A 12,386-nucleotide genomic window follows, 5' to 3' on the forward strand; every position below is an offset into this window, starting at 1 on the left:
ATATCAACTATCTAACAATTAATAGAACATGCATTCAAACTATCAATAATACCTTTCACTTTAATTTTTTTTCACCTGTAAAAGGTTAAAATAGTAAAAACCTAATCTCCTAGTTAATTCACTTTACTTCAACTTTCACTTTTTCATCCACTTCTCACTCTTTCACTCACCATCTCATTCTTCTTTCTCTTTTCATTTATTATTTTATTTTTTCTACCTAATTATTTTAAATATATTAAAATGTTTAATTATAGTATATGATCATCATATTAAATATTTATTGGTGTATAAAAGTATACAATGTTGACATTTAATTTTATTTTTATGATAAATTTAATTAATTTTATTTATTTATTATTATTAAAAATATTAAATAAAATATTTTTAAATTTTAATAAAATTAAAAATTTATTTTATAAAATTGGATAATACTTAATAGCCATACACACAATTAACTTTCCATCTAATAGATCACTGTTAAAAAAATATCTATTCTATTTTAATTAAAAGAATTCATTATTTAAGATATAAAATTCTTATTTTAAATGTCAAAATTTCCCTTTTTTTTCACATATCACTATCAACAAAATACTTATTTTATTTTAATTAACAATTATCTTTATTTGAGACACAAAATTCTTATTTTAAAATGTCAAATTTTGTTCTTTTTCTTACGGATCATTATCAGCAAAATATATATTTATTTTAATTAATAATTATCTTTATTTGAGGCACAAAATTCTTATTTACATATGTCAATATTTCTCTTTTTCTCACAGGGCACTATGAACAAAATACTTATTTTATTTTAATTAACAATTGTCTTTATTTGAGACATAAAATTCTTATTTTTAAATGTCAAATTTTCTCTTTTTCTGACAGGCCACTATCTGTATAATACCTATTTTATTATAATTAACAATTACATTTGTTTTAGACACAAATTTCTTATTTTCAAATGTCAATTTTTTTTTCCCTTTCTCCATTTCACGTGCTTTTTTTTCTTCTTGTATGATTATTTTACACAATTGAGTTTATATTATCATTACTCATTTTATAATTAAAACTCATTTCAATTTTATATGTATATCTAAATAAAATTTATATTGTATTAATTAAATTTACTTGTGCGGACGAATGAGTATATTGCTAGTTCATTCAGAAAACTATGGATGAAACTTTTGGGAACTTCAAAAGTTGGAAAACTCAAGTGGAAACTCAGAATAAAAGGAAGGTCAAGAGGTTAAGGACATATAATGGCCTTGAGTTTTGCAATGACGTATTTAACTTTATTGTGCTATGTTTGGGATTGCACAGCATAAAACTACTATAGATACACCCTAGCAAAATGGCTTGGTAGAAAGACTCAATTGAACTTTCTTGGAAAGGGTGAGGTGCACGTTAGCTAGTGTTGGGTTGAAAAGGTATTATGGGTTGAGGCTGTTGTAACAACAACCTACCTAATGAATAAAGTGTTAGAACAAGATTTGTTCTGATCAATATTCTTAGTTTTGATGATAACAAGGATATGAATTTTGTGTGAGATAATGTGGTACTCTAATACATTGCAATTTCCATTTCAGGAAATACATATAAAGAGTATGCACAAATCAGCGCTCAGAAGCTTTGTCTCAGAAGGTTCAGCATGCAACATCAGAACATGGTCTGGCAAGACATCAGAAGATGGTCAAGGCAGAATCAGAACATGGGTCTATGGAAGCATCAGAAGAACTTGAGGTCAGAAGCAGAAGCACTGAAGTTCTCATGGTATCACGCTCAGAAGCACTTCAAGGTCAGAAGACAAGAAGATGCTATGCACCAAGCTGTTTGACTCTGATGATATTCAAATATTATATTCAAACATCAGATCAGAAGAAAGTACAGGTGGCAGGCTACACTGACTGACAAAAGGAACGTTGGAAGCTATTAAGGCAACGTCAGTAGACACAGCGTGTACAAGGCTCGAGGTAGTTGACAAAAGCGTGAAACATTAAATGCAAAGTTGTACGGAACACGCAAAGCATTAAATGCGTTCAACGGTCATCTTCTCAAACGCCTATAAATATGAAGTTCTGATGAGAAGCAAGGTTAACAACTCTGAACCAAATTCTGTGAATATTAACTTGCTGAAACGCTGTTCAATTAAAAGCTCAGAAACTTCATCTTCATCAAAGCTCACTACATTGCTGTTGTAATATATTAGTGAGATTAAGCTTAAACGTTAAGAGAAATATCACTGTTGTGATTATAGCTTTTAAGAAGCATTGTAAAACTCTTATTTGATTACATTAATTTGTAAGTAACTAGAGTGATCAAGTGTTGATCAGGATACTCTAGGAAGTCTTAGCTTGTGTCTAAGCAGTTGTAATTAGAGTGATCACGTGGTGGTCAGGATACTCTAAGAAAGTCTTAGCTTGTGTCTAAGCATTTGTTCCTGGAGTGATCAGGTTGTGATCAGGATACTCTGGAAGACTTAGTCGCGGACTAAGTGGAAAACCATTGTAATCTGTTGCGATTAGTGGATTAAATCCTCAGGTGAGGTAAATCACTCCGTGGGGGTGGACTGGAGTAGTTTAGTTAACAACGAACCAGGATAAAAATAACTGTGCATACTATTTTTATCGTTCAAGTTTTTAGACTACACTTATTCAAACCCCCCCCCTTTCTAAGTGTTTTTCTATCCTTCGATTGGCATCAGAGCGCCGGTTCTAAGGTGCAAGCACTTAACCGTGTTTAGAAAAGATTCAGGAAGAGAAAAACGCTTCAGTGAAAGATGGCTGGTGAAGATCCATCAAATCCAACTCCATCTACATCTGGCTCTGCTGAGCAATACAATGGTAACAATGGTTATACTAGACCACCAATATTCGATGGTGAAAACTTTGAATATTGGAAAGATAAACTGGAAAGTTACTTTCTTGGTCTGGATGCTGATCTATGGGATCTTCTGTTGGATGGTTACAAACATCCTGTTAAAGCTACTGGTGTAAGGCTCACGAGAAGTGAAATGACTGATGATCAAAAGAAAGATTTCAAGAATCATCACAAATGCAGGACTGTTTTGCTGAATGCTATCTCCCATGCTGAGTATGAGAAGATATCTAACAGGGAAACGACCCATGACATATATGAGTCCTTGAAGATGACTCATGAAGGAAATGCTCAAGTCAAGGAGACCAAAGCTCTTGCACTAATCCAGAAGTATGAAGCCTTCAAGATGGAGGATGATGAAGACATTGAGAAGATGTTTTCAAGATTTCAAACTCTGACTGCTGGATTGAGAGTTCTTGACAAAGGCTACACCAAGGCTGATCATGTAAAGAAGATCATCAGAAGTTTGCCCAGAAGATGGGGCCCAATGGTGACTGCATTCAAGATTGCAAAGAATCTGAATGAAGTTTCTTTGGAAGAGCTGATCAGTGCCCTGAGGAGTCATGAGATTGAACTTGACGCTAATGAACCTCAGAAGAAAGGTAAGTCTATTGCATTAAAATCTAATGTTAAAAAATGCACTAACGCTTTTCAGGCTAGAGAAGAAGATCCTGAAGAATCAGAATCTGAAGAAGAAGATGAACTGTCCATGATCTCCAGAAGGGTGGACCAACTCTGGAAGAGCAAGCAAAGGAAGTTCAGAGGCTTCAGAAGTTCAAAGAAATTTGAACGAGGAGAATCTTCTGGTGACGGAAGATCTGACAAGAAGAAGCCTGTCTGCTATGAGTACAATGAGCCTGGACATTACAAGAATGAGTGTCCAAAACTTCAGAAGGAGAATCCCAAGAAGAAGTTTCATAAGAAGAAAGGTCTTATGGCAACATGGGATGATTCTGAATCAGAATCAGGATCAGACTCTGAAGGAGAGCAAGCAAACTTTGCGCTGATGGCGACAGAAGATGATGGATCAGAATCTACATCAGAATCAGATTCTGAAGAGGTATTTTCTGAACTATCTAGAGAAGAGTTAGTTTCTAGTCTAACAGAGCTTCTTGAATTAAAAGCTCATCTTAGTATCAAATACAAAAAGCTGAAAAAGCAATTTGAATTTGAAACTAAGAAGCTTGAGTTGGAAAATTCTGAATTAAAGGAAAAAGTTTTAAAATTATCCAATAATGTTGGATCTCCTTCTGATTCAGAAAAATCCACTCCTAGTCTGAATCATATTCTGAAAGAATATGATTTAAGTTTCAGGAAGTTCTTATCTAGAAGTATTGGCAGAAGTCAGCTAGCTTCTATGATATATGCTGTGTCTAGAAACAAAAGAGTTGGCATTGGTTATGAGGGTGAAATCCCATACAAGCTTGAATCTGTGGATGATATGAAAATATCATGCAAGCCTCTGTATAACCAATTTAAATTTGGCCACTCCCATGATATTAAGCACACATCACATGCACAAAGTTTTCACATAACACACACCAAGAAGCATGTGACACAACCTAAGAAATATCATGGAACTCAGAATAAGAAATATCATGCTGTTCCTCCTGCTAAATATTTTGCTAAACCCAAGTTCAATCAGAACTTGAGGAGAACTAACAAGAAAGGACCCAAGAAATTGTGGGTACCTAAGGAAAAGATTATTCCTATTGCAGATATCCTTGGCGGCAAAGAGGACAGAAAGCAAAATGTCATGGTACCTGGACTCTGGGTGCTCGCGACACATGACGGGAAGAAGGTCTACATTCCAGGACCTGGTGCTTAAACCAGGTGGAGAAGTCAAGTTTGGAGGAGATCAGAAGGGCAAAATCATTGGCTCTGGAACCATAAGTCTTGTCTTGCAAGGCTGTAAGTCAGAAGGATGGCTCAATCCTATTTACAGGCAAGAGGAAGAACAACATTTATAAGATTGATCTTTCTGATCTTGAGAAGCAGAAGGTGACTTGTCTTATGTCTGTTTCTGAAGAGCAATGGGTCTGGCACAGAAGATTAGGACATGCTAGTTTGAGAAAGATTTCTCAGATTAACAAACTAAATCTGGTCAGAGGACTCCCAAATCTGAAATACAAATCAGATGCTCTCTGTGAAGCATGTCAGAAGGGCAAGTTCTCCAGACCTGCATTCAAGTCTAAGAATGTTGTTTCTACCTCAAGGCCGTTAGAACTCTTGCACATTGATCTGTTTGGCCCAGTCAAAACAGCATCTGTCAGAGGGAAGAAATATGGATTAGTCATCGTTGATGATTATAGCCGCTGGACATGGGTAAAGTTCTTGAAACACAAGGATGAGTCACATTCAGTGTTCTTTGAATTCTGCACTCAGATCCAATCTGAGAAGGAGTGCAAAATCATAAAGGTCAGAAGTGATCATGGTGGCGAATTTAAGAACAGATTCTTTGAGGATTTCTTCAAAGAAAATGGTATTGCCCATGATTTCTCTTGTCCTAGAACTCCACAGCAAAATGGAGTTGTAGAGCGAAAGAATAGGACTCTACAAGAAACGGCCAGAACCATGATCAATGAAACCAATATGGCTAAGCATTTCTGGGCAGAAGCAATAAATACTGCATGCTATATTCAGAATAGAATCTCTATCAGACCTATTCTAAATAAGACTCCTTATGAATTGTGGAATAACAGAAAGCCCAACATTTCATATTTCCATCCTTTTGGATGTGTATGTTTTATTCTGAATTCTAAAGATCATCTTGGTAAGTTTGATTCCCAAGCACAAAAATGTTTCCTTCTTGGATATTCTGAACGCTCTAAAGGCTACAGAGTATACAATACTGAAACATTGATTGTAGAAGAATCAATCAATATCAGGTTTGATGATAAGCTTGGTCTTGAAAAACCAAAGCAGTTTGAGAATTTTGCAGATTTTGATATTGATATATCAGAAGCAGTAGAACCAAGAAGCAAAGCTGCAGAAGCTGGCAGTCTCAGAAGCAATGGATCAGAAGATCAAGTTGCTGCATCCTTAGAGAATCTGAGAATTTCTGAAGAACCTACAGTCAGAAGATCACCTAGACTTGCTTCAGCTCATTCAGAAGATGTGATCCTTGGAAAGAAAGATGATCCCATCAGAACAAGGGCATTCCTTAAGAACAATGCAGAATGTCAATTAGGTCTTGTTTCTTTGATCGAGCCAACTTCTGTTGATCAAGCTCTAGAAGATCCAGACTGGATAATTGCCATGCAAGAAGAACTAAATCAGTTTACAAGGAATGATGTATGGGACTTGGTTCCTAGACCAAAAGGATTTAACATCATCGGTACTAAGTGGGTTTTCAGAAACAAGCTAAGTGAGAAAGGTGAAGTGGTAAGAAACAAAGCCAGACTGGTTGCTCAGGGTTATAGTCAGCAAGAAGGGATTGATTATACAGAAACCTTTGCACCAGTGGCCAGGTTAGAATCTATTCGTCTATTAATTTCTTTTGCCACTCAACACAACATCACTCTTTATCAGATGGATGTTAAGAGTGCCTTCTTAAATGGTTACATAGATGAAGAAGTTTATGTCCACCAACCTCCTGGTTTTGAAGACTCCATGTCTCCAAATCATGTTTTTAAATTAAAGAAATCATTATACGGATTGAAACAAGCTCCCAGAGCTTGGTATGAACGTTTGAGTTCTTTCCTTCTGGAAAATGGTTTCACTAGAGGAAAAGTGGACACTACTCTCTTTTGTAAAACATTTAAAAAGGATATTTTAATTTGTCAAATATATGTTGATGATATTATCTTTGGAACATCTAATGCTACACTTGGAAAGGAGTTTGCTAAGTCTATGCAGGCTGAATTTGAAATGAGCATGATGGGAGAACTCAAGTATTTTCTTGGGATTCAAATCAACCAAACTTCTGATGGAACCTATGTTCATCAAACGAAGTATGTGAAAGAACTTCTAAAGAAGTTTAATCTTTCTGAAAGCAAAGAAGCCAAAACTCCTATGCATCCAACATGTGTACTGGGTAAGGATGAGGTAAGTAAGAAGGTAGATCAGAAGTTGTACAGAGGTATGATTGGATCTCTTCTATATTTAACTGCTTCTAGACCTGACATTCTCTTTAGTGTTTGTTTGTGTGCTCGATTCCAATCAGATCCAAGAGAATCTCATTTAACGGCGGTTAAGAGAATTCTAAGGTATCTGAAAGGTACTACTAATGTTGGTTTAGTTTACAGAAAATCTAAAGATTACAACTTAGTAGGATTTTGTGATGCTGAGTATGCTGGAGATAGAATAGAAAGAAAGAGCACTTCTGGAAGTTGTCAATTTCTTGGAAGTCATCTAATCTCATGGTACAGCAAGAAGCAAGCTACTATTGTCCTCTCAACAACAGAAGCAGAATATGTTGCTGCAGCTGGTTGTAGCACACAAATGCTCTGGATGAGAAGTCAGCTGGAAGATTATCAGATATATGAGAGTAACATTCCTATTTTCTGTGATAATACTTCTGCTATATATTTATCTAAGAATCCTATTTTACATTCAAAAGCTAAACATATTGAGATTAAACATCATTTCATAAGGGACTATGTTCAGAAGGGTGTTATTTCTTTAAACTTTGTGGATACAGACCATCAATGGGCTGATATCTTTACAAAACCCCTTGCTGAAGATAGGTTTAAGTTCATTCTGAAGAATATCAGTATGGATTTATGCCCAAAATGAGAAGATGAGAAGATCTTATGTATGAGTATCTTCTGAAATGAAATTGGATTTTTTGTTTATAAGAAGTTCTGGTTGAAATCAATTAGAAATTGTGATTCAGTTATTACTAACGTTTCATTGTCTAAGTTGATTCAGAATCTCTTTAAAAGCAAAACAGTTGTAACTGGCTATCCAAATGGTAAACACGTGTTCACTATTTCTAGACAAGCGTGCGTGCAGTTGAGGGGACGTCTACTTAGGTAACTGTGCAAATCACGTCTTTTGTCATTATTATCTCTCCTCACGTCAAATAACATTAAATGCCATTCATCATTTCTTTTATTTTCCTTCTTTTCTTTTTATATTCCTCGAATGTTTCCCTCTTCCTTTTTTCCCTCTATTTATTCCGTCATTTCGTTGCATTTTTTCAATAAGTCTTGGCTCTCTTTCTCCTTCTTTTTCTCTCTTGTCCAACAAAGTTTTTCTTTGACATAAACCCTAGTCATTCATCCTCAACCTAGCGTTCATCATGAATCCTTTCAACTCAATAAGAACGGATGGAAGGGTTATTCAGTTACAGGATGTGAAGCATATCTTGGGATGGCTCTCCAAGTCTCTTTCAAGACAGATCTCTTCTTCAATGGTGTTATCAACATTTATCCAAAGGAAGAAGACCTTCTTGAGTCACTGGAGCTCGTTTGCAACATTAGCTCTCTGTCTGTGAACTGTCCCTCACTTCCTCTTTGGTCTCTTGGATCTCTCCTACAGTGGAGGTTCTAGTCTGGACAGGCATGAAGAGTTTTCAAGCTTCCATGGCTGAACAAACTGAAGATCAGAGGGTTCTTGAGTTGTTTGCGCAGTCTTTGTGTAGGATAGAGTCTTAGGATAGGGTTGTAGCTCTTAGGTCTTTGTAGTTTTCTTTCCTTGTTGCATCTGTTTTCCTGCATTCCTCTTTTGTAATCTTTCTTGTTGAAATCAATGAAAAGTTATCTTTTTCTTTCCTTTTGTCTCTTGCTTTACATCTGAATCTTTTATGCTTTTTGATGTTATGACAAAAAGGGGGAGAAAATATATGATAAATGATCTGATTAATATTATCAGTTACCAAGTAAAAAGACCCCACATTTACTAACAGAAGCTGCAAGCTTCATATGTTTTTAAGTTGTGTTGTCGCAGGAATCGAAGACTCAAGATCAACATAAGAAGCAACAAGATGAATCATAGCTCTTGGATTCTTGAAGCAAGCTGAGTGCTATGAAGCTTCAGAATCAGAAGAAAGAAGCAAGAATGATCAGAAATTTTGATAATAGAACATGATCCAAATCATTGTCTATTTGCTCTGATACATTGTCTATTGGATCTGATATATTCTATATGGCTTATATGGCTCTGATACATATTTTGTGTTCTGATACACATCTTATGTTCTAACTCATTCATGCTGACTTTTGTCATTTAGTTTTGTTCTGTAACATTTCAGGATGTAGAGATGCTCTGATGATGCTCTGGTACATTCAACAATGTTCTGATACAATCTAGCATGAAGTGATGAAAGAAGAAATTCAAAGCTCTGAAGCTATCCGAGGGAAGCAGAAATCAGAAGCTGTGAATGTTCGAAAGATCCAGAAAACTCAAGTTCTGAAGCTGTCCTAAATGGAAGCATGAATCAGAAGCTGTGAATGTTCTGAAGATCAAAGAAATTCAAGTTTTGAAGCTGTCCTAAACGGAAGCAGGAATCAGAAGCTGTGAATGTTCTGAAGATCAAAGAAATTCAAGTTCTGAAGCTGTCCTAAATGGAAGCAGGAATCAGAAGCTGTGAGTGTTCTAGGGATCTAAAGAAATTCAAGTTCTGAAGCTGTCCAATGGAAGCAGAAGTCAGAAGCTATGAATTATCAGAAGCAACAAGCTTATGTGATCGTCTCTACCAAAATAATCAGGGAAGTCTTTTATTATTAAAGTTCTTCGAGTATTTATTTCAGGGGGAGATTATTCATCTCAAGGGGAGATTGTTAATCTCAGGGGGAGACATATTCACATGCTTATGCTATAGCTGTGTAATTTGTCTTTAGCCGTCTGCTCTTTCTGATCGCAAATTCATATCATTTATATATGTTTTTGTCATCATCAAAAAGGGGGAGATTGTTAGAACAAGATTTGTTCTGATCAATATTCTTAGTTTTGATGATAACAAGGATATGAATTTTGTGTGAGATAATGTGGTACTCTAATACATTGCAATTTCCATTTCAGGAAATATATATAAAGAGTATGCACAAATCAGCGCTCAGAAGCTTTGTCTCAGAAGGTTTAGCATGCAACATCAGAACATGGTCTGGCAAGACATCAGAAGATGGTCAAGGCAGAATCAGAACATGGGTCTATGGAAGCATCAGAAGAACTTGAGGTCAGAAGCAGAAGCACTGAAGTTCTCATGGTATCACGCTCAGAAGCACTTCAAGGTCAGAAGACAAGAAGATGCTATGCACCAAGCTGTTTGACTCTGATGATATTCAAATATTATATTCAAACATCAGATCAGAAGAAAGTACAGGTGGCAGGCTACGCTGACTGACAAAAGGAACGTTGGAAGCTATTAAAGGCAACGTCAGTAGACACAGCGTGTACAAGGCTCGAGGTAGTTGACAAAAGCGTGAAACATTAAATGCAAAGTTGTACGGAACACGCAAAGCATTAAATGCGTTCAACGGTCATCTTCTCAAACGCCTATAAATATGAAGTTCTGATGAGAAGCAAGGTTAACAACTCTGAACCAAATTCTGTGAATATTAACTTGCTGAAACGCTGTTCAATTAAAAGCTCAGAAACTTCATCTTCATCAAAGCTCACTACATTGTTGTTGTAATATATTAGTGAGATTAAGCTTAAACGTTAAGAGAAATATCACTGTTGTGATTATAGCTTTTAAGAAGCATTGTAAAACTCTTATTTGATTACATTAATTTGTAAGTAACTAGAGTGATCAAGTGTTGATCAGGATACTCTAGGAAGTCTTAGCTTGTGTCTAAGCAGTTGTAATTAGAGTGATCACGTGGTGGTCAGGATACTCTAAGAAAGTCTTAGCTTGTGTCTAAGCATTTGTTCCTGGAGTGATCAGGTTGTGATCAGGATACTCTGGAAGACTTAGTCGCGGACTAAGTGGAAAACCATTGTAATCTGTTGCGATTAGTGGATTAAATCCTCAGGTGAGGTAAATCACTCCGTGGGGGTGGACTGGAGTAGTTTAGTTAACAACGAACCAGGATAAAAATAACTGTGCATATTGTTTTTATCGTTCAAGTTTTTAGACTACACTTATTCAAACCCCCCCCCTTTCTAAGTGTTTTTCTATCCTTCATAAAGGACCCTTAGCTGCCTTGGGAATGAAGACGCCTGAAGAAGTTTGGTCAGGTCATCCATCAAATCTCGACAAACTTAGAGTATTTGGTTGATCAAAGAAGCTATGTGGAGTCAAAATAAGAAGGAATGGCTGAAAGCCATGGATGATGAGATAAAATCTTTTCATGATAACCACATCTAGAGGTTGATCAAAAAACTTACAGGGGCCAGGTTATTCATTTGTAAATGGATTTTCAAAGTAAAGGAAGGAATTGAAGGAGTTATTTCGAAAAGGTTCAAGGTGAGACCGGTTACAAGGGGCTTCACTCAGAAGGAATGAGTTGACTTCGATGACGTATTCTCTACTATTGTGAAGCATAGATCCATTAGAATGCTTCTTGCAATGGTAGCTAGGTTCGACCTTGAATTGGAGCAGATGGATCTGAAACATTAGGTTTTGATGTGGACGGGTGCGTTTTGAGAAAGAACACGACCAAGACTTGAAGTCACTTAACCATAATCTGCTTGTGTTTGTTCATTCGGACAATCTCAATTGAAGTCTACATTATTGTCTCATAATTGGAGACTTAGCATATTTTGGTGAATGTTTTCAAAAGTTGGTTGGCTTAAAACTTTGTCTACGGCAGTTAAGCTGCTTACAAGAAGATACGACCAAGTGTTGGATGTAATTTCGATGCTCAAGAAGATGTGAGATGTCCTAGTGAAACTTAAGGGAACTTTTTAGGTGAACAAGTTAATTTCGACGGGAAACTTGATGAGTTCGACTAAGATCTGGCGAATATGTAGTTATATTGGCGAGGTTGTGTTCACTAGGACTTAGAAAGTTTTTGAAGTGATTCGGACTTGGAGTTTGACAAAAATAAATTCCAAACAATGCTGATAACTGTATCTTAGCCTTATTTGTTCTTTGGAAAGACATGTGGAGACTTATTAAAGGCGAAGCGCATGCAGACGAGATCGTGTCATTCTCTGGAAGAGATCATTCGTTACCGTTACTGTCGAAGTAGTATAAATAGAGATCCTAGAAATTAGATTTCGTGTGTTCAATATTGTACCAAACTCAAAATCACTCAAATTATCTAAGTGTTATTGAGAAAAGAGTTTTCTGAGAACGTGTAGGTATGAAACACCATCCTTTATTTCAAAGTCAATTTACTTCCATTAATGTTATTTTTCCTCCCTTTAATTCCAATCGAAGTTACTTTTTCCTGCATTTACTTTTCATACACTATCTTTGCATCATTTTAAATTTATCTTTAGTGTCGAAACACTTACCAATAAAGAAATCTAAAACAAAAGCTATACACATATGTCCTAGAATCAATCTATTTGATCATGTAAGTAACCAAAGTATCAGTTTTGGAAGACTAGTAGTTGTTTACCAAAATCCAAGGTAAACTCCAAGTAATTACAATTCAAAATTGTCTGAATATCAAAGTCAC

Source organism: Vicia villosa, linkage group LG3 (assembly GCF_029867415.1).
Source record: "Vicia villosa cultivar HV-30 ecotype Madison, WI linkage group LG3, Vvil1.0, whole genome shotgun sequence".
NCBI classification, from domain to species: domain Eukaryota; kingdom Viridiplantae; phylum Streptophyta; class Magnoliopsida; order Fabales; family Fabaceae; genus Vicia; species Vicia villosa.